Source organism: Mus caroli, chromosome 1 (assembly GCF_900094665.2).
Source record: "Mus caroli chromosome 1, CAROLI_EIJ_v1.1, whole genome shotgun sequence".
Classification (NCBI taxonomy): Eukaryota; Metazoa; Chordata; class Mammalia; order Rodentia; family Muridae; genus Mus; species Mus caroli.
The window spans coordinates 37998717-38021573 of record NC_034570.1 but is presented as its reverse complement, the minus strand read 5'-3'; the positions used below and the strand labels follow the sequence as shown (position 1 = coordinate 38021573).

General features: G+C 45.0%; 1 protein-coding gene across 2 annotated transcripts in view; it reads right to left on the bottom strand.

The window, feature by feature from the left end:
* The window catches only part of Nck2 (NCK adaptor protein 2), a 128256-nt gene that overhangs the window by 83398 nt on the left and 22001 nt on the right, over nucleotides 1-22857 (bottom strand). The window contains exon 1 of one of the 2 annotated variants that reach the window (XM_029478165.1): nucleotides 1605-1678. The exons of the other annotated variant lie outside the window; for it this stretch is intronic. The gene's annotated coding sequence lies outside the window, so the exon portion shown is untranslated. Of the gene's footprint in view, nucleotides 1-1604; nucleotides 1679-22857 lie in introns of those variants that run through there. 2 annotated transcript variants of the gene reach the window in all.

Genomic DNA, 22857 nt, shown 5'->3' with positions numbered 1-22857 from the left:
AGGGAGGGAGGGAGGGAGGGAGGGAGGAAGGAAGGTAGGTGAGTGTGATTTAGAGAAAACCACCTTTGAAAATCCCAAATTGCAAGGTGGGTCCTCATAGACAAACTGTGACCAGTAGTAACTCATGCTTCACACCACCAGTTGCCTCTCATCATGTTTTACTGCCCGTTAGGACTTCATCTTGCAAGAGAATCATTGCCATCATTAAGATTCAATATTTTCTCAGCTGGAAAGAGTTCCCTTATTAGGATCCAAAGAAACAAGTATTCCCCCTTACATGAATGCTTACGAGACGCCCAGCCTCTCACTGTTCAGAGGAAGCTAGACTCTTTCTTAGTATTATTGTAATAATAATTCATAACATATTCTAAATAACAAAGGGTCTATATCCACTTAGAATTCTAAAACAATGACTATAACTGGAAAAAAGCAGGCACACACTGACACAAACCAACAAATCAAAGATTTCCTTCCCTGCCTATGATAATCTTGTCATAAACAACAGAATTAGTACAGATGGCTTTCAATTTAAAGAAGTGAGCACTGAATTACAACGGCTGATGGCCAAGTTTATTTAAGAATGAAGAACAGGAGTGAAACTAGAAGTGGATAAATAGCACTGAAAGAAAACAAACAATGAAACAGAAAACCCCAGGAAGAAGCACTTGAGGAAGACCAGTAAGTTCTACAGGCCAACTGCAGGATCCAGTGGCTGTAACACATAGTACCATGTCATCACTGCACCCAGATGCAGACACATAAGAAAATTTTTAAAATCTCTATTACTTACACTACTTGTCAAAGGGGATTGGAGATAATAGTAAACTCATGAAAATCTGCCCCTGTAACAATTACAAGCACCGTCAATTCCATTGCCCTGTCAATGGTGGGCAAAACTGCACCTTGACAAAGACTGCTTAACTACACATACCTCTTGAAGTGTATTCCTATCTAAACCTTCTCCTATCAGGCCCTCAAGATAGACTTGGGGATCGCTATCTCTATGTGTTCCTCTTACCAATGTGGCCACACTGAATAACTCTTTCTCTACTTTTTCACTACTTCTAATGTGTTCAAGTGGCCTACTAAGGATGGTGTCTGACCCCCAGCCACTTAGGGTTACCAGGGTGCAGCTGTGATCTAAAAACTCCTGTAAGAAAAGCAACATGCACTGAATGGAAACCAAACTTCAAATATAGATCCTTCCCTAAGCTAGCAACGTGCAATCCGACCCTCTGTAGGGAGGATGGACAATGGTCATTGCCTAGGGGCACCCCCAAACTGGGACACTGTTGCCAGCATTATTTCAGACATGGTAGCTAAATTATAATTTAAATTATAAATTTAATAAATTCCATGAGATGTTTAACACAAGAAAACTAGCTTCCTGTTAGGTGGGTCTGTCCAACAGTGTGCTGATGCAAGAATTATTAGCTCATTTAAGATAATCCAGGCTAAATATTCCATATGGTAGATGTGTTAAGTACATTTTTAACTTACATAGTCTGTCAACTTCAACTGAGGATGGGCTGACTGAGAAGCAACAACATAAGTCGAAAAGCATCTGTACTCAACCCAGAGGAAAGAAGAAAAGGAAAACCTACCCAGACAAAGGCTGAAAGCCATCATTTCAACTGTGATTGGCAAGATGAAGCAGAAACGCTCCCCTTCCATGGCCTTCGGCTTTACTTTGCACAATGGGCTTTATCCTACCAAAGAATGTTTTATGGATGAATTAGTTTCAGGGTGGTGGGTGTCCTTTAAATCAACCAATGACAGCTACAGTGTCTAGATTTCCTAGCTTTTGTTTCCAATTTACATAACTGATTAGAAGACACACATTATGAAGAATTGCCTCCCTCTTCCCAACCTCCCACTCCTACCCTTTCCAGTAACTCAGATAAACAAGTGAAAGCAAGCAAAACTTTAGAAACTTTCAAAGTCATCATTTTTGCATCCTAGAAGCAAGACTAGCCTCAGAAAAGAGTACATCCCAGCTGTGTCATGCCTAGTGGCAGATGGAGGACAGGAAAAGGGGGAGAATATATAACCAGCAGAAAACTCCAGGTCCATTTGGTCCAATAGACCCTGGAATAGTATATGTCAGGGGTCTGCTTACAACATAAAACACAGATCAGAATTAAAACAAAAAGTGATGGTCTTATTAGCCTTCCAACCCAACCCCCTCAGTGACATCAGGGGAAGGGAGCAGAGCTTTGTTCTCTGGCGTGAAGAACTCTAGTCCACAGAACACCATTGTGGGTAAAGTTACTGGTACCACAGCAACCCCTAAAATGACATCTCCACCACAGCAAAAATCAAGAGGGGCTCAATGACTTCCTTCGCTAAGGTTCTATAAAAAGTGACAGACTGGGACCTTAAACAAATGGCACTCATAGCTCAGGTTTATACAGAGTCTGAAAGTCCAAGGTCAGGCTGCAGGCAGCTCCGGGTAGTTTATCTCATCCTGGTTCACGATGGCCTTTTCCAGTGTCTTCACGTGGTATAGAGGCAAAGAGCAACACTCTTCTCCACTATGTTTTGTCTGTTTAAGGCAGGCTCTTGCTATATAGCTCTAACTAGCCTAGAACTCAAAAATCCACTTGCCTTAGCCCCACAAGTGCCAGAATTACAGGCTTGCACCACCATGTCTGGTTAGCATGTCTTCTGAAAGGCTCTAATCTCAATATCTGAGCTTCACTTATTTAACTTTTGCCCATTAGGCCCCATCTAAAACTACAGCCACTCACCTCCTCCATGTGAGTTTTGAGGACTCTAACATTTTGGTCCACTGCATTCACTGGAAAAGGATTCAGCAGAGGCTCTAAATGCAAGCTCAATAGAACTGGGTCTATGCTTTTTGCTGTAGTAAGCTAGTTGGTGTTTTGTTTTGTTTTCAATTTGACAAGGAAAAATCATCCATAACAAGAAAGAACCAAGTGGACTCAGGGCTGAGCATAAGGGCAGAGAACAGCAGTGGAGCTGCCTTGTGTCCAGAGCAGGACCATGGCAGAGTTCAGATGAGACACCTTTCACCAGGAGTCTCTGAGCTGCTGAGGCTCACACTTCACCATCTTAAAAAGATGGTATTGGCATTCCCAGAGAAACACGGGACTGAACCACAGATGACAGAGATGCAAGATGTGCTCAAGACCAGGCAACACCTCAAGGATGGGGGGTGAAAATGGTCAGAGGCACCTGGGCAACAGCAGGAAGGAGGAAGGAATTTAGGAACATGGTGTGAGGGAAGGCCAAGCCATCAGAGAGAGGAGGAACATGGCAGTGATAGAGATAGGAAACAGAACTCCAGACCCACACAAGAGGGGAAATCAAGCCACAGCCACCAGAGACAGACATGGCATATTGCCAAGCTTCCCTGGCCCGATACCTTCTGAACATTTTACCAAAGGATTTCAGATCAAATTCCCATGCCCTGTGGTTTGTCTTCCTTCTTGTGTCTGAATATATGGACAAGGCTCTAAGCTGGGGGCTGGCTTGATGCATCATGCATAGGAAGGAACAGACAAGGACCCAAGAGAAGACCAAGCAAGGCTAGCTCTAAGGCTGAGGCAAAGGCTCCAACAGAGACCTATCCTGGTCTGGCACTGGCTGTGCCCAGAATGAATGGGCCTGTATTTAGACGACCACTCACATACAGCTAGTGCTCAGGTCCTGCAAAACTCAAACAAGTGGTATCTGTCTTACAGACAGCGTTACAATTGCCATAATTCCTGCCCTGGGTGCTAATAACTGACTGTTCTGTCTCCAACACCAATCACAGTGCCCCAAACAAGAAGAAATCAATAAAGGCCTGGCTGGATGAATGGATTAACTAACCAACAGAGAGAAATGCACTAGAGGGGGTAGACATTCAAAGAGGCAAATCAGGCAAAAGGCAAATGAGGACTAGGTAAACAGGCATGAGCAGACACACATACATACACATTTGCAGGTCTCCAGTGTATATATATTTATGCCTACAGGCAAATGTCGGAAGGATAAGGATAGCCCAGTTTAAGAATTCATGTCTCCCCAGAGAATCATCTGAACCAAAAATACTGCACCACACCAGCTGTAATATTAATTTGCTTCAGCATACCAGATAAAAACAGATAAATAAAAAGACATAGCACTTACTAAGAATTATGGTTCTGGCACCCTGCCTCCAGCTACGCTCTAGAGTGACATTTGTGTACAGTCGAGTTCTCCCTGACTATCCTTACAAAGAACAAAAGCAAACATGACCCCGTGTAGAGCAGCACAGGACTGACTCACAGGCACCTGACACAGGTAACAAACATGGTTTCCACTCACTGGGAGGAGCTGCTCTCCTGCGTGTGTGAGGAACACCAGCCTGTGGGCACATCTGGGGTCTAGCTCAGCCTGTGGGCACATCTGGGTTCTGGGAACTCACAAAGAAGCATGTAAATGGGATTTTTACCCCCCTTGGCTGTCTTCTGAATGAGACAGTTTCAACTCTATCCTTTTGAATGGCAGCGATTTCTTTCATGTCTTCCCACATGACCAACACCAGATCTCAAGGAATAATATCTCCCCCCAATGTGGATCATTATCCAACTCTGCCTTTTTCCAAGTGGACTCAAAGACTATGGCCAACTCAGGAGCCCCATAACACTGCATACAAATGACTTCCTGCTTCAAAAGGTATCCTGGTGGCACCCGCATGCTCCTGGCCCCACCCATGTATCCGGGGGCTGCAGTTTAAGTTGCATGATTTCTGCAAACACCAAAATCACCTTATAAACACTCAGGACCTGAAATGGCAGCTGAACAGCAGGCCGGAGCAAGGAGATATGTGGTTCCTCCAAGGACAAACTTTTTCCCATTCTTTTGAAATTCCAGACTCTACTGAGGGAAGCAATCAGAACTGTGGGATCTATAAGCATACCTGATTTAAATGACAGTGATGATCAGAGTAAATGGAGAAAGGTGGGAAGAGCAAAGACACTCATCTACACTCTAAAGACCCAAAAACCAATCTGCATGCTCCTTAACCCTTCCCCACAGTACAAGAAAAGGCAAGCAAGATAAGGCTGGCATTTCTCAATGTGCTTTGAGCACCCAGTAGAAACACAAAGGTTCCTGGCACTAACAGAATTAGCCTACGGAGGCTGCTTCAAACTGTGAGAGATACACAAGTCGCTCCTCCTTCCTGGATCACCCAGACATATCCACTCAACAGGTTGAAACTCTCCTCTCAAGAATTCGCTGTCGCAGGACACAGGATGGCAAATTTCTATTAGAACTAATGCAGTCAAGGCTTTCGTGACTCAACAGGACTTACAGCACTATCAAACACCGTACACCAAGTATCAGTAGCATGGCACAGGTCACAGAAGGAAACTGCCCCCAAGCTAACATAAAGCTCAGATGACAGTAACAAAATGATCCTGTAATGGCTATTCCTGGTTGTCAACCTGATTGTATCTGGAATGAGCTGCAATCTGGAATTGGAGGGCTCACCTGTGTGATCCTGATCTTGAGACTGGAAGACACAAGTTTCTGACCTGGATCATGGCATGGAGATTTTGAAGCATAGTGGTCATTAAAAGTTTAGGCCCAGGCAAGGTAGTACACACCTTTAATCCCAGGGGACTGAGGCAAGGAGATCTCTGAGTTCAAGGTCAGCCTGGAACAAAGCAAGGCCCAGATCAAGGTGTGGTGGTACACACCTTTAATCTGGGCCACACCTTCTGCTAGAGACCTACATAAGGCCATAGGAAGAAGGGAGATTTGCTCTTCTTCACCTCCTTGCATTTACTTGCCAGCACATCTTCTTCACCTCCTTGCATTTACTTGCCAGCACATCTGTTGGAACCTACTTCTACAGACCAGCTAAAACAACCAGCCTCCTGGAACTGAGCCACGACTAAATTCTTGGAGTGTCCATTCACAGTTGACCATTGTTGGGTTAGTTGGACTACAGAGTGTAAGTCATCACAATAAATTCCCTCAATATAGAGAGACATTCCATACGTTCTGTGACTCTAGAGAACGCTGACTAATTCAGACCCAAACTACTGTTCTCCGTGAGCAGCAGGAAAAGGAGTTTTGTGTTACCCTGCAAATCTCCAATCTATCTACATTTCTGTTACAAGGCAGTAATACTCAGGCAGGGGGTTAAAAGGGCTTCACTTTCTGGAAAGTTCCACTGGTGAATTCCCTTGGAGTCACAGGACATCATGGATGAGCTGGAGCTGCCTACCCTGCTGTTGCCCTCTTCAAAAATAAAAAATAATAATAAAAAAAATAAACCGTGAAGATTTGATTTATAGCCTTTTCCTAGGGATGGAGGGAGCATGAGATAATCTGGGCACATGTATGCAGGGCTATTACACAGAGCATTTATTGAGTTTCCTCATGCCTGCATATTTTATAATCCTCAAAGGAACAAAGTGAATAAAAGTCACCATTGTTTACCCATAATGGCTGTCCCACCAGCTACTGCGCCCACTGTGGGAACTACTACACATCAGTACAGACTACAGTGTACAGTCTGCCCCACGAGGGGATGCGGGTGGCAGAGGGGTTACTTAGCCAACTGCAGCTCCAGCTACTCTTGCTCTAAGTAAATATGCATTAGGAACTGAAAAGATGATTCAGTGAGCAAAAGCAACTGCGGCCTAAGTTTAAAACTTGAATTCAATCCCACGACGGAAATAGCTGCCCCTGTACCCCTCTTTCCCCTCCACACCAAGCATGCTCTGTATGAACTCAATGGCAATGGCCAGAACATAGGCATCACTTCCTGCCTAGCTCTGCTTTTTCCTCTCACTCAGCCAACAGTAAAGCATACCTACCTCCAGCGGCAGCGGCTGTGACACTGTGACATCTCAAAGGGACACACTGGCACAGAGGTTCCGCCAGCTCTGCTGCCTATCCTGCACATCTCGGCTTCCCTTCTAGGCTAACATATGACAATAGCATCTCGCGCTACTTTTAAAATAGCTTTAGTTTCTTCACCTTGTTCCCAGTTTCAGGTGTCAATTTCACTTACAAAACCCCTAGCAGCTATGCCCAAGCCCTGAGAATGAGAAAGCAGCTGGTCTCGGCATGTACAGCACAGCACTTAACTTGTTTCCTTCTCAGAGATGCTCATCCAATTTTCTTAACAAGGAAACTGGGCTTGGCAGAGTGTAAGGATTTCTCAAAGAGTTGAGAACTGCCCAGGAGGGCAATCTGGGCCATGAGTTCAGTCCCCAGAAAGATAAATATCCATCTAGTTCCCTAAAACTCTAAATGACACTCTCAGACCATATTCAACTCCCTGGCTGGACACAAATCTGCTCTCCTGAGAACGTCTACTATCTCAGTATAACCACACAAGTCCTATATCACATATAGGACCAGCCCAGCCAGTGTCCTAAGCTAAACACAACATGAGAAGGGACCAACAGTGTCCACATGCTGTGAACAGCAGGCCACTATAGTCCATGAAAGGTAAATAATTTCACCCTTCATCCATGAGCCACTGACTTAAGGAATTGACTTCTACCCCAAAGGTTCCAAGACCCACATACTCCAGTCCCTTACTTAAAACCCACCCATGTCCTCCCACAAAAAAAAAAAAAAAAAAAAACACACACACACACAATGATTTCAAAGTGAACAATGTAACTGCAACATTTAAAGGGTGACAACAATAAATAGACCACCTGTCCAAGCTAATCACAGCTGTAATGTGTAAAGATTCTGTATCTATAGACTATGTAGTTCCAGGTTTCCCTGCCCTTAGCAAGGGGCTGACAAACCTGCTCCCTCCCTTCCTGAGAGCCCCACACAGGCCCTCAGGGCACTTCTCACAATGACTCCCAGTGGCTCCCACCTCGATTCCACCTGTCCTAAAAGTCTCAAGCCCAGCAGGACCTAGGAGGCAAGCCTCAGTCAAAGGTGAGACCTCCTGTAACTAGGCCTAAGAGGTGACAAGTTCCCCTTGCCAGACACTTTATTATTCAAACTGTTCCTTAGTAAGAATCTCAAAAACTTCATGTCTTGCCTGTGAAAAGAGAATGGCACTGAGGGTCACAGTGTGTCACTGCTACAAGGAATCAGGCACAAAAAAGCAGTGAGGTAAGCATCCCACTGCGACCTTTATTACTAACACAGCGACCTTAGAGCCCCCTAGAGAGAAGCAGATTGACCCCAGTGTCCTTGCCTGCTCAACCCCAAGAAACTGAGGGATTGACAAGGCTGGTGGGACACACCTATAAGCCCAGCTACTCAAGATCTCAGGTACAAGAACCTAGATTCAAGGGTATCCTAGTCAAAGTGAGGCACTGTCTCAACATAAAAAGTAAAGACAAGCCGGGTGTGGTGGCGCACACCTTTAATCCCAGCACTTGGGAGGCAGAGGCAGGCGGATTTCTGAGTTCGAGGCCAGCCTGGTCTACAAAGTGAGTTCCAGGACAGCCAGGGCTTTACAGAGAAACCCTGTCTCAAAAAAACCTAAAGTAAAGACAAGGTCAGGGATGTAGCAGCTCAGTGGCAGAGTGCTTGCCTAGCATATGTAAAGACGGAGGTTCAATCCCCAATATGGGAAGAAAAAAAACAAGATGAGGAAGAGGGGGTGGTGGCCAAGGGATTAAGGACAGACGCACTGACACCCTTTGTGTATAATAATAATGATAATAATAATAATAATAATAGTTGAGGTTAAGCTGTGGACGATCCCAGACAAACTGCATGTGTCTCATGCCAGACCAGTGTGCCTGGCCACCAAAGAATACTGAAGGCCTGGAAAGAGGGGGAAGGCAATGCAAAGAGAAGCTAATATTCTATAAGAAGGACCCTGTGTAGATAAATATGCCAGTGTACCTACTCTTCATGCCCAAGCATAGCAAATGGGGGTCACACAAAGATGGAGAAGTTGAGGATACATGGCACACCCAATGCTATATACGGATCAGCTAAAGACCAAGAAATGCCTTCAGAGAGAGGAGACAAGCCCAGCCAAGTCAGATCAGGAGAAAGAAGGTAGTAAACAAAGAAGGGGACACAAGCAGAAGAAGCTGGGACCAGTGTGAAAACTGGCCCCAGCCTGGCCAGCAATCAGTCAGTCTACCACAAGATCATCTGTCTAATGGTCTGTACCTATGTGACTTTTATAACAGAAAATGGGGGGGGGGGAGCCAACCCCTAAATGATTCCCAAGGTATCCTTTAGCTCCTAAATATGCCTTAAGCATACCTGATCCAGGCCCTAGGCATGTCAGTTCTGACATCACCCAAGAAGTCTGAGAAAAGGTGTGTTTTCCCTAAGAACCATGGCCCATTTCAACCCATCAATTTCCAAAGCACCAGGTTCATAATTGCTCTTCTCAAAAACTCTAAGTAAGGAGTGCAGGCATGGACAAGAACATGTACTCCTATTGCTTGCTAAAGTCCAAACACAGCTTATAATGTTGGGCATTTAAGTAACAGGTCTGCAGAAGTGTCTAGAACCCACAGGTCCCAAGGATGCCACAGCCAAGGCTGTGAGTGAAAGAGACTCAGCCAACTCTCATTCCACGTAATCCAGACAAGACTAACCATTTAGCTGAGGTATTTTTATTTTCAGTAAAGGAATTTATCTGTACTGGTACAGCAAGAGATTCATAAAGGTGTCTAATGCTTTCCTTCTAATAGGTGGAGACTGACCCCCACACTCAGCCTGCAAGTCAATCTGCACAGCGCGGATCTCCTTCAGGTTTACCTGCCTCAGAGCAGATACACTACAGACAGACTAGCAACCAACAGGAAAACCATCATGGGCACTGACATGCCATCATGGGCATTCCATCACAGCCAGAGCACACTAGTTGGGCCACCAGTCTAGTATGATGTGTCCTTCAAAGGATGGTTACATTTAGCACAGACATGAAATGCCCCACCTATAAGCCAAAGGCCAGGTGACCAGCAAAGCACAGGGGGGAAGTGAAGCAAAGACTGCCTACAGGATGCAGAGGGGTACAAACCCCAAAGGTCCCCTAATCTCTGTGCTGTTGACAGATAGATGAATTCTACTCCAAAATGAACTAGCTTCTAAGACTCAATCACCCACCCTGATTTCCATGAGGTTTTAGAATTAAAGCTGCTGCTAAAATAAGTACCACTCCTGGGCAGATGGTCTTGTGTTGTATAGGAAAGCAGGCTGAAAAGGTTGCGGGAGCAATCTAGCAGGCACAGTTCCTCCACAGCCTCTTCTTCAGTAGCGGCTTCCAGGTTTCCATCTTGAGTTCCTGTCTTGACTTCCCTCAACGATAGACTGTGACCTGAGAGTTATAGATGAAATAAAACCTTTCTTCCCAAACTACTTTTTTGGTCATGGTGTTTTAATCCAGCAATGGAGAACCCTAGGATGGCAGCTTTTCAGTACAGTTAGTTAAGAGTGCTTTCTGGATCTCATCACCTGTGTAAGAAGCAGCCAGTGGTCACAAATGCACCTGTACCTTCAGCATGGTTGGGGGCACTGACAGGAAAATCACTAAGACCCACTGGCTATCAGTCTAGCTGAAAATTTAAATTCAAGGTTCAGGGAGATATTCTGTCTCAAAGGAATAAGGTGAAGAACAAAAGAAGAGGAATCTTTATGCCTTCTTCTGGCCTCTGCACACATACACATATGCATACACAATATATAAATATATAAAAATTTTAAGAAGTCCAGATATCAGTACCGATGGTGTCAGAATAACATCAGCTCCAGTAAGAATGACTAATATATATTATTTTATATATACAACAGACACACAGGAGTACAGCATGCAGAACAGCTGAGAGGATCCAAGCATTATTCAGAAACGAGTAGGAGTAGGCACACTCATCACAAGCTAACTGTGACAGGGAGCACTAACAGCTCTTAACTGGCAATGACCCCTGCATAGACCACCACTTGCTACTCCATGCTCTGGCAAGGATGATCCATACTGTATCTTACCATCAATCCTCACCCTCTTCCTCAGTCAGCAGACAAGCGCCTAGCATATGGTCGTTATATTAAATCACCGTTTGATCCTGGTTTCAAAGCAGCTAAGAGTCTTTACTATCATCTGGATTCAGCATGCCTGAATAAATTTAAGGGTTTGGTATGTGAAAAGCCTAGTCCTCAAACAGATGTTGGGAGGTAGTGGGATGCCTAAAAGATAGTTTTAGTGATAGGTCAAAGAGATTGAAGGTGCTTCCCTCAGAAGGAACTGCATTATTCTCATCAAGTCTGAGATCAGCTCTGTGACACTGAGTTGTTTTCAGTAAGCCTGGCTCCTCCCAATCCTGGCTTTCTGTTGTAACCTCCCAGTTGTCACAGGGCATCACCTGACATGCTATCACTAGCATGGTGTTTTCTCCACAAAGGACTAGTCAACCAACCTCACATTTTTAGCCTCCTGAGTTAAGGTTAAGTAAGACCTGTTTTCTTAATAAAGCATTTAGCCTCGGACATCCCATTGTTGTAAACAGACTAAGACGGTCCCCACCAGGTAATCTCTAAAGTTGACGTCAACATTTCTAAAGACATTATGTGGAGCAGGAGTCAACTCAACTGCTAACTCAGGTCTGTGGGAGATGCCATCCGGCTTCCTAGACTAGCACAGCTTTAACTTTCAAACGTAAGAGAGAAAGAAGAAAGCCAAGGAAATGGACTTCACTAACTGCCTGCTCTGGGGGCAGCTAAGACAGGACATCTCAGCCTGGAAGGCAGACCACAGCATGCACAGTGACTTTATTGCCATTTCCTTCCATTTCCACAAACCATTACTTATCACCTTAAAGAAACCCCGCCTACCACCTTGGAGGAGCTGGTTCTAAGCACACCCAAGACATAAGCCCATTTTGCTTAGCCAGCAGTTTAGGCAGAGAGCAAGGGGGAACTCCGGAAGCTTGGTGAGAAACCAAGCTGCAGAGTTGCCATTTTCTGTAACTCTCTAACTTGTCTGGCAAGTCCCAACAAAGGCAATTTCCATCATCATGTCCAAAACTACAACTCTGCCACCACCAGCAGTACCAGAGCCACTGATGATCAGGGGCACACCACTGCCTTCTCTGTCCATCAGGGCTGCCACCAGACAGCATATCTGGCAAGCTGAGTTGTTTCTCAGTTTGGAGGTTAAAAGCACAAGACAAGTCCATGTCTGGTGGCCACATCCTAATTGATAAGCCAGCACCTTCTCTCTGTATTATATAACACAATGGCCAAAGGGGTGAGTTGATTCCATTCACTGGGACTCCATACCCAAACGCTTTAAACACCTCCCAAAGGTTCTCCTCCTAACACCATCTCCCTGTAACTAGACTCCCAACATCTGGACTGCAGAGGGACAAACTCTCAACAAGACAGTCAGTGATCACACCCTGCCTGGCAACTGTTTTTCTCCCTGGTCAATGGCTTCCAGGCACAGAAACTATGAAAATCACATTATTCAACATCCATATCAACATGACAGAGGCCATGAAAAATGAGGACAGACATCAGAACTTAAACCCAAACTCCAAAGTAAAACAGCATGTATGTCACAATAAAACCCACCATTCTGAGACAGGCGTGGTGGCACAAGAAGTTAATCCCAGCACAAGGGAGGCAGAAGCAGGTGGATCTCTGAGCTCAGGCCAGCCTGGTCTACAGAGTGAGTTCTAGGATAGCCAGGGCTACACAGAGAAACCCTGTCTCGAAAAACAAAAGAAACAAAACCAAAACCAAAAGCCCACCATTCTGAATAGTTAACACGTACTAATTGAAAGAAAAGGTGTATTTCCTTTGGGTCCGTTAATATATACAAAAGTTATAAGGAAATGAGCATATGAAAAATATCTAAATATTTATAACTCTTAGGACCCAAGTAAATGTAGTATCTAAAAAGCAAAGACCTTAATATTGAAATTTTCACTTTAAAGGTTATTCAAACAGTCTATAATAATTACTATTCTACTTTTATCTTGCAACCAGAAACTTAAAGTATGCTTTTATTTCTAATACATATAAAATATGCTTAGTTAAAATAACACCATATAAAAGGCAAAAGGGTGAACTAAACAAATGAGAAGGGTAATTTAATGTATGAGTAGAAATGAAGTAAAGAATTGAAGAAACACAAGCCATTGAGGCCCAGTGGGTCTGTTCATGGTAGGGTGAATGGATGTGTAGAAATGCCATGTGGCAGTTGAGTGGGGATGGACCACCTGCTATTTCACAAATCCTGGAGAACCCTCATGCTGGCCTTCCCTAGTCAGTGCCACCTTTTGTACAGTCAAAGAAATGAATGCCACAATCCAAACAGAGGCACCCACAAAGCAAAATCTCTACTAGGGAATTACTATGTGCATGAGTGTGCAGTTTAACCTAACTAGTCCCAGGTAAAGGCTGCATTATAAATGCAACACAATTATACTTCTGTTCCCCTCCCCAACCTGCACCATGCTCAAGCAACTTCCCTTTTCCACGTGCCTAGCAAAAGGTCAAGCATGGTGCATAGAACATAAACCCCTTCTTCAAGGGCCCAGTCTAGCCTGTGAAAGTAAAAGGGTGAAGTTACAATATTCTGGCAGTTGAAACCTCCACAAAGAAATTAACATGAAGCAGCCTTTTGCTATGATTTGCATATGGTTTAAATATGTTCCCCAAGGGCTCCTGTGTTAAAACTGAATCTATTCACTGTGAGGTATTGATGAGAGGAGAAGAGGAGATGGTATAGGATCGGATACCCCTTAATTTGACCATAGTGTTCAGAGGTTAGCATCACTGAGAGGTGATCAGTAGGAACAATGAGTAGTCATCCAGCTGCAGCCCCTATGACTGAATCTTGATTACTTTCTAAACTCATTAAGAAAGACCAGAGAACACATGACACACACACACACACACACACCCTAACATTCAATGTTCTGATTTACCCAAGACCACCCTGGGAACTCTAGAGCTCTTGAGCCAGGACAAACTTTTATTATTCTGTTATTAGCAACAGGAAACAGATCAAGACATCCTTAAATTAACAGAGTACCCTTTTAGATCCCCCTTTTCTCCAGAAGATATTCTAACAGATACATTTATTATCAATTCTTAGTACCAATTAGTCTTATTACTCAAAGCTGGTATTTGAAGGCAAATTCAATTCTAAGTTTAAAAGGATATGGTCTCAGAACAAACTCTTGAAGCTCTTGGGCTTTTTTGTTTGTTTCCCAAACCATAGGCTGATGCACACATTCATCAAGTCCCAGCCCAGGGAGGCACACAGAGGCACCATAAGGGTGACCATGACTGACAGTCACTGCATCCTCCATCACCTATGACAAGGGTATCGTTTGTTTTGTTGGTAAATCCCACTGGACTTTGCCTAGTAGGTAGGTCTCTTTCTGGCCACTGCTTTGGTCCTTCCCTTGGTTCCTGGCAATAATCAGGGGAGGTGTGTGCCAGGAAGCAGTCAGGAGACTGCCTCAGAGTGGCAACTATTAAGCTAGTGCAGGGATGCCCCTCCCCAAAGGGTAGGCTATCAAACATATGAGGAAAGCTTTGGCTTCTGTTGCATATATGTGCCTCTATGCTCTAGATGGAGGCCATATGCCACCACATACAATGGGAGAGGGACAGCCAGACAGCGATGGCGTTACTAGGTGACAATGGTTTCACCAGGTTTCTGAAAACCCCTTCAACCCTAGGACACTGAGCCAGCAAGGCCTGTCAAGAACCATGTTTTCAGCTTTGACAGGTTTGTCTCTCTGTATCATTAGCATATTTTCCATAGCACAATTACACTGACCCATACAATGACAGGCAATCTATCCACTCCGACCAGATGTCGAACATTAAGTCCACCCACACTTAAAAGAATCTGAGTGCCAGGTGTGGGCTGGTATCAGGACCTCACAGGCAATTCTCCATATGGCTGAAGCTGGGGGCCTGAAAGCTGTATTTCACAGAGCCTTGTCAGCTGGATTCTGGCTAGGGGCTCTGCCAGAGGCCCTGCTGTGATCTTAGAAGAGACACAGGAGAGACAAAGCTTGCTTCCCTTCCCCACCTCCACTCATGGCCAAGAACAGCAGGTTTCTGTGCAGGGGAATACAAGCAGAAACTGCACCCAGTGAGCCAGCAGCAGTGAGACGGGCCTGAAAGCAGGTTCTGGGAATCCCCTGTCCCTTGTTCAGAGCTCCAGCTATAGGCGGCTCTCTTACTTTCTGATCTTTGCTTCCCCCAAGCCCTTCACAGTTTCATAACCAGCCCCTGTATTAGACTCTGCCTGCACAAAATAACCTACAAGGCTTCTACTTCCTAATGAAGGCCAGGGGAGTGAGGCAAAGGTCATCTGGGAAATGAAGCTACAAGTGATGACTCATATTTAGTCAAAACAGAAAGAAACCCGGGGCTGTGCCATTCCTCAAAAAGTTGCTGTGGCATGACTTCAAAATGTCCCTAGAGCCTGAGCAGAAGAAGTTGGCCCTGCTGGGGCAGCTGGGCTGGAACCAGCTAGGCCAGCTGGAAGAAGAAGGGTAGCCTGCTCCACCACTAGCTGAATAGAGAAGACAATTCTCAAGTTTCTTTTTCTGGCCATGCCAAAATGCCCTCGGGTGGACCAGGAGACAACCCAAGGCAGACTGTAGCAGCCTTCCATGGGCAGGTGGTACCTACCACACCAGAAGCAGCACTTGGCAAGCAGCTATCCTGTTCTGTCAGTCTGCCTACACCCCAAACCTTCCACAAGCTGCTATAGTTTCATGATATCTGATAGTTGTGGATATGGGCAAAAAGAGGAAGATGTAGGTGTCACAGTGGGACAGAAACTAGAACCTGAACTGCGGAGATGCATAGGAAGTACGAGCTGATAAATGTCAACCCTACCCAATAAAGTGGGAAAACCCAGGCCTGCCACGTGGGCATCTAAAGGACAGTGCCACACCCAAGCAGGGCAAATATAAGCCAGCCAGCACCTCTCTAAGCAGCTTTAGGCAACTTTATGTCTTGCACTGTTCATTCTCTGGTTCTGAGGAACCAAAAGGAAATCTGGAACCAGCAGGCCTCAAGCTCTCATTTATACATTAAGAAGACAAGCATTTGTGTACACACACACAAAATAGCTGAGACAGCCTGGACCCTGTAGTGTGGTGCTCCTGTGATAACAGCTGAGAGGATGAGAAGAGAAGGAGGTGAGGGAACTAATCTTCAAATTGATTAATTAGCTGATTTGCTTACTTAGACGGCAGCATGAAAAAGATATCTTGTTGATAGTAGGATCTGTTTAAGGTAAACTATAAAACAATTGAAAAGACGACAAGAAAAAAGAAGGAACTACGTGACATCAGGAAAAATAAGAAAATCATAGGGGGTAAAATAATTATTCTATTCAAACAAAACCAACTTGCAATTAAATCATAAAAATGGCATCTGGCTACAGATGATTTCAAAAAGTTATCCTGCATATGGGTCTAGAATGTGCTTAGATAACCTAACACAAAATGAACAGAAGCAGGACAAGGAGGTGGGGGGATAAGGGGTAAAGGTGGCCACAATCCCAACCTGCTTCTGTCGATTCAGGACACAGAACAATTTAACATTTCCAAAAATTATGAAAAAAGGAAAAGCGCATACGAAAGAGTCAAGTTCTCATCGAGGAAGAAGCCACATGCCACACCCATATGAATAAATGTTAAGACAAATATGTAAACCCACACCTCAAAATCTGTCACAACCATTTTCTAGAAAACCAAGTTTTTCAGAAAACCAAATGAGTACCCAGACGACAGTGGATTTATTTCTAAACGAGCCTACGTAGTAATGATTTTAGAAACCATTGTTTTTTTCAACAGCACTCCATGTAAAACTTGGGCCACACTTCTTTCATCATATATCTAACTGGGAAAGGTGGCTTTAGAGGTGAGCAGGCACAGATATCCTTTAGTGCCTTCATGGAGTCTGTAGATTCAGGATACACTCTCCCACCACAGCACAAACCTAAAATGCCGAAGTCCCTTATAACAAAGTCCCTTAGTATTTGTAAAGAACTTACACATGCTCTTTGATCCGACCGACACACAATACCTAACTCAGTGTGATTAATGCTATGTAGATAGCATATGAGAATATATCCTTTAAGGAATTATGATAAGAAAAAGATCTCAGGTACACATGGAAGCAATTGTGTCAGATCTAACTACACTGTCCAGGTCCTAAGATTTTTCCATCTGAGGCTGCCTGAATCTGGATTCCAAAGACATGGTCCATACCATAGGCTACTTTCCAGAGGAGAAGGAAAGACTTCTTGTTTGAAGAACCACATATGGCAGGTACCATGTGATTAGCTTAATTTCCTGTGGAAAGGAAAGGAAAGGAAAGGAAAGGAAAGGAAAGGAAAGGAAAGGAAAGGAAAGGAAAGGAAAGGAAAGGAAAGGAAAGGAAAGGAAAGGAAAGGAAAGGAAAGGAAAGGAAAGGAAAGGAAAGGAAAGGAAAGGAAAGGAAAGACTAAAAACCCTGACTTCTTAAGGGGGGAAGGTTTTATTTGGCTCAGAGCTCCTCGTCCTTCAACTGAAGGAAGTCAGGAGGCAAGCACCTGAGGCAGTTTTGTTTTCCTTTGTCGGTCCAAAGCCCAGCCCGTGAAATGGTACCACCCACATTCAGGGTGTGTCTTCTTCCTACCTCAATTAACTCAATTAAGAAAATCCTTCACAGCAGCCCACGAGTCACACTAATCTAGACATTTCCTCATTGAGGCTCCTCAGGTGATTCAGACTGGGTCAGCCACCAAACCACTGTAGCATTTCTATTCAAACTGGTTACCTGCCCCAGCGGCTCCCCAGGTACAGTGCAGGGTAACACAGAGGTGAGGCAGAGCAAACACTCCTGGGTGAGGCAATGGCCCGAGGAAAACAGGAACTCCTCAGTTAGGTGAGAGGGCAGATCTGCTTAGAGCAGGGAACAATTTGTTGGTGAAGAAATGAGATGGAATGAAAACGTGTTAAGAAGAAAGCCTTTGTAATAACTGAAAGGAAGGGGAAGTCCCACACATGGGACAAGGAGATGACAGCAGAGGCAGTCAGGACAAGCCAGAAGGTGGGATTAGGAGTCTGGCATGCAGAGAGGGCAAGGAAGTCTCAGGTTCTGAGGCAATATTTTTGTCACTGTCCTATGCATTTCCTCTATACTGATGACTGTGTGCTAAACCAAGAGTGACATGCAAGCCCTGATTCAGTACTGCCCAGTGCACTGGCCAGTCCCAGTCCTGGGTGAGAGGGAACGCAGACAGAAGACATTAGGTCACTCTTGGAAGAGTTGGTATGAGACATGGTCTGTAGCTAAAGATGAAGTCTAAGTAGGGTTACAGTGAAATAAAGAACACTGTCCCAGGGAGAAACACAACAAACATTTTCCTTTATCTCAGCCTTCTACTTATAAAACACAGGCAGATGAGAGGGTCCTGTGTTATGCATGCAAGAGCTGGGTATGTTCCCCTCTGGGACCAAGTATGCAAGCTCACTTTGGAGCTGAGTCTTGAGGAAGTCAAAGTCAACAGTCCAAGTAAGGCTTTGGTTTCCAAACTAGGGATTAAAGAGAGCAAGTACTCCCAAGAGGTTCTGAGAGGCTACTGGGAAGATACCAGAATGAATCACTCAGCCTCCCCAGGCCACCACATCACCATCCTTAACAGCATCTGCCTGCATGCCTCTCCTCTGCCTCCAGTGGAGTGAATGAAAAGGGGGGTTTTAGAAGCCAAAGTTCCCCAACACTGGGAGGTGAGGGAGTTCCCAGACATCTTACAAGCCTGAACTGAGGGAAGGAGAACTGATAGGTAGTTCTGAGAATGCCCATGAACAGGGGAAGTCAAAGCCCTGGGGGCTTCTGGGAACAGCTGTAGGGGAAAAAATATGACAGGTGGGTCCAAGAGCAGAAAGACAGCCTTGAGACCAAGACTTTGACTTTGGGCAGAAGAAAATGGCTATGTGTTCAGCTTTTTCTAGAAAGGTTTATGGACTCTAAGAAAACCTGAACTGCCTCCTTTTTAGAAATAAATATTAGCTTTAAAAAACTTTCTTTTAGTCATAACAAAATACTGGTTTCTGCCTAAGGGGCATAATAAGAGCGAAAGTACTCTTGAAGAATCTGTCCAAACCAGGCCCCACGTTTCTTACTAGAAACGATCAGTTATGAAAGGACAGAATCACAGTGTTAACAGCAAATCTGATAACGAACGTCAAGAAGCATACCAGAGGCCAGGCCAGCGCGTGAAGCCCAGGCTACTCCTCAGAATGACTCCCTTCAATAGCTGAACTACTTTAAAAGACCGAAAATATTTTTACCAACCTGCTAAACATCTCCATATTTAAAGTAATGGAAACTAATTCACAAACCAGGGAAAAAATGGCTCAGTGGGTAAAGTACTTGCTGAGCAAAGATGGTGCTGACTTAGATCCTAGCACCCAGGTAAAACAGGCCAGGCATGATGGAGCATGCCTAAATTCCCAGTGTTGGAGAAAGCACCGCATGAATGGGAGGATCCTGGGGGCTTGATGGTCAGCTGGTCTAGCCAATCAGTGAGACCCCGTGGAGAGCAAACTGGGAAGATGTCTGACATTGAATTTGGCCTCCCCTGGGCATACATAGGCATGCATATTCACCCACCCAGACAGACAGACAGACAGACAGACAGACACACACACACACACACACACCAGTAGTAACAACTCAATTTACTCTTGCTTCCACATCGCAGGCACTACTGCCTGCTGATACCACAGGCAGTCTAATTCTGAGTTATGTCAGGACTGTTTTACAGACCCCTGGCCTTTCTTTCTAAAGCAGATCTACTAACCTTCTGCTTCTACAGCACTCTAAAGCCCCCTGCTTCCACTGACACTATTTTAAATACCATCATTTACACAAACACACTCACATACAGTGTAAGTTTCCAGCCTCTTAATTACCGAGAAACAACCACGCTGTGTATTTCACCCACTAGCAAAGTAGAAGGCAGGTGCAAGTGCGATCCTTCATAAGGACCTCCGCCTGAAGAGGAGGTCCCAAGAGTGCTTCTTCCTGAAGCTGTTAAGACACTCAGAGGCCATTTCAGCCATCCTCTTCAGTTTTAAAGCACCTGTACACAGTCATGCTCAGAGTAGGAAATGCTTAAACCTCTCAGACACCCCACTTAGTTCCACAGAGGTTCTTCTACTGCAACACTATTCCTGTGAAAAGGCTTAAATAAGGCTCAGCACAAGGCACCGCTCTGCTTGTCTTGCTCTGGGGTTTGTCCTGTGGCACTACAGCTGGGCCCCAGAGCCTCACGCAAGTTAAACAAATGTTCTACCCAACCTTACCCATATTGTAACTATCCATCTACAGACCTTCTCTCCTAGAGAAAGTAACTGCAACATCAAGAAACAATCTACATGATACAGGCTGACTGAAGAAGGCAAGATCTGAGACAGAGCTCTGGCTCCTAGTCCTGAATGCAGCTTTAGATAAAAACCTAAAAAATAAACATTAAAACGCCAAGTGAGTGTAGCTTAGTGATCGAGCTTTCTCCTCCACGTATACTCAAGGCCCCAGCTTCTATTCCCAACATGTGGGGTAAAACAACACCGTGCAGAAGCACCACACGAGGCAAAGAGAGGCTAAAGACATCACTGAGAACTCAAAACCCTCTGCTACGTTAATTACCGGCAGCACCTAGACACACACACCCTATCCACCAAACCTGGCTAGATGAGGCTGAGCAGTCTCTCAGATCCAGAGCACTAAGGTCATGAGACAAGCTCCCATGTCAGTCTGATCTGCGCAACGTCCACAAGGACAGTGGGCAGGATGGAGAGAGCTTTAGCTACATAGCCTATTTCTCGGAAAGCCCACAGGGAAACTTATCTTCCACAGCTCAGTTATTCTTCAGCAAGTTATTGTGAGCACAGTCACAATGCTTCATTTAAAGATTCCCTAGTAATGTTACTATATTTTCCTGCATTTGCTTCCTGAGAACCAAGATGTGGGGGAGTTACCAGTGCAGTGAGATTCACAATTACTCAGACAAGGACAAGGAAGAATGGAAAATAAGCAAGCCTCAGCTGCTCACAGAGCAGTGTTTTAAATAGGTCTTGCCAGCTGGGGAAGGGGTGGGGATGGGTGGGCCTTGAGTTAGTGCTGCCCTGTCATGGAAATAATACAAAAAAGTATCTCTGGGCAGTGTTCTGGCTTCCAGACAAAGCTCCCAGAAAACCTCAAAATTTCCAGAGTGATAGTTGATCCTGGGCCACAAAAGGCCACAACTGAGCTTGTGCGTATGATGGGACATGATACAGGGGTCTTTCAGTCTTGCCTCCACTGCTTGCTCAGAGGAGAGATGGACAGTAACTGGGTCTTAACTCTTAAACACTGGATTGGGGACTCCCTGGTTAATGAGCCCCTTGGGGTGATTTTCTGAAGGAAACTGGAAAGGTTGTAAAAAATTCTACTGCCCCAGCCACACAAACCCTGTGCATCCTTGTCCCCTGCCTTTCCTGAATTGCATGTCCCCTAGTAAACTAGCAGTAACTGACATCTGCAAAATGTGGTGTTGCAGGTAGACCCTGGGCCCTTCCTGAGTCCTGGCAGTTGTCGCATGGCATTCATGAACAGGAAGAGGAAGGCATGGGAACTTATAACTGATCAGTCAGAAATAGCGGCGGTTCTTTTGCAGCTAGCATCCGAAAGGGGGCCGGGGAGGGGCAGTCTTGTTGAGCCAAGTGCTCATAACTGAGGAGGAATGTACCAACCAGTCCTGCAGTCTGCATCGGGGGTGACTATTATATAGGCCAGCCAGCTGGTATCAGAGGATGGGGCTGCCTACTATGGGGGCTTCCTCAGGATGTAGCTATTCCAGCTGTGACGCACTACAGAGTAAGACACACAACAGAGGGAATGCTGCAGTCTTCAAAAAAAAGGTGGGGGGGGGGTTGGAATGTAGTAAATTGACACACTGACTATATGTTGGCATGACATGGGTTCTACTGGGCTAATCCACATACCACTAAAATCTGTCTGCTTCCTTTTACTTTTCAGTTGTGGTTGCAGGGGTCACAGATGTAGTGCTCGCACACAGGTTGCCCTCTGTTTCTACTGGATAATACTTTGAAATTTACCTCAAATTTTCCATGAAGAAACAAGCAAGTCTACAGATTAAGACATAGGGTATGAGCCAGGAACCACTCAGTGTTTCAGAAACCCGCTGCTGAAGGTTGCCTCCTCCTCCTGCCCCAGAAAACAGTGCAGAGCTATGGTGCCAAGAAAGGGGCAGGCAAGGCTCCAAGGCAGCATTGTCACACTTCAGATCTGTACTTCCGGCGTACAGGGTGAACAGGCTTCTTCCAGAAAGACCGTAATAAACACAGTCTGTTGGCCTTGTGGGTCACAAGCTCACAATTACTCAATCCCACTACACTACCACGACTATGCTACCACGAAAGCGGCCACAAGCAGCGTGCAACTGACCAATCCCGGCTGTCTTCTTTTTCTCTTATTTGATTTTGTGTATTTCTTTCTTAGAGACAGAGACTCATAGCCAGGCTGGCCTTGAATCCCTGATCCTCTGCCTCCATCTTCCAAGTATTAGGGTTATGTACCACCATGCCTGGCCAGGGTGTGTTCTAATACGGCTGATCACACAAAAAGTAGCGGGACAGATTTAGTCCATGGGCTGTTTGCCAAGCACTGTTCTACACATTCAGAAAGAGATATTCCTAAATGTGTCTTATCAGCGCACCAAGCTAGAACATCTACAAAAATACCTTCCACAAAACAGCAGTTAAGCTATTGTGGAAACAAGGCTAAATGAAAAAAATAAAGTCCTACCGAGTTAACTCAATGTCAACTTCTAAGCTTTTATTGTCCATCACGAGCAGACCGTGCTGGCAGTTGCAC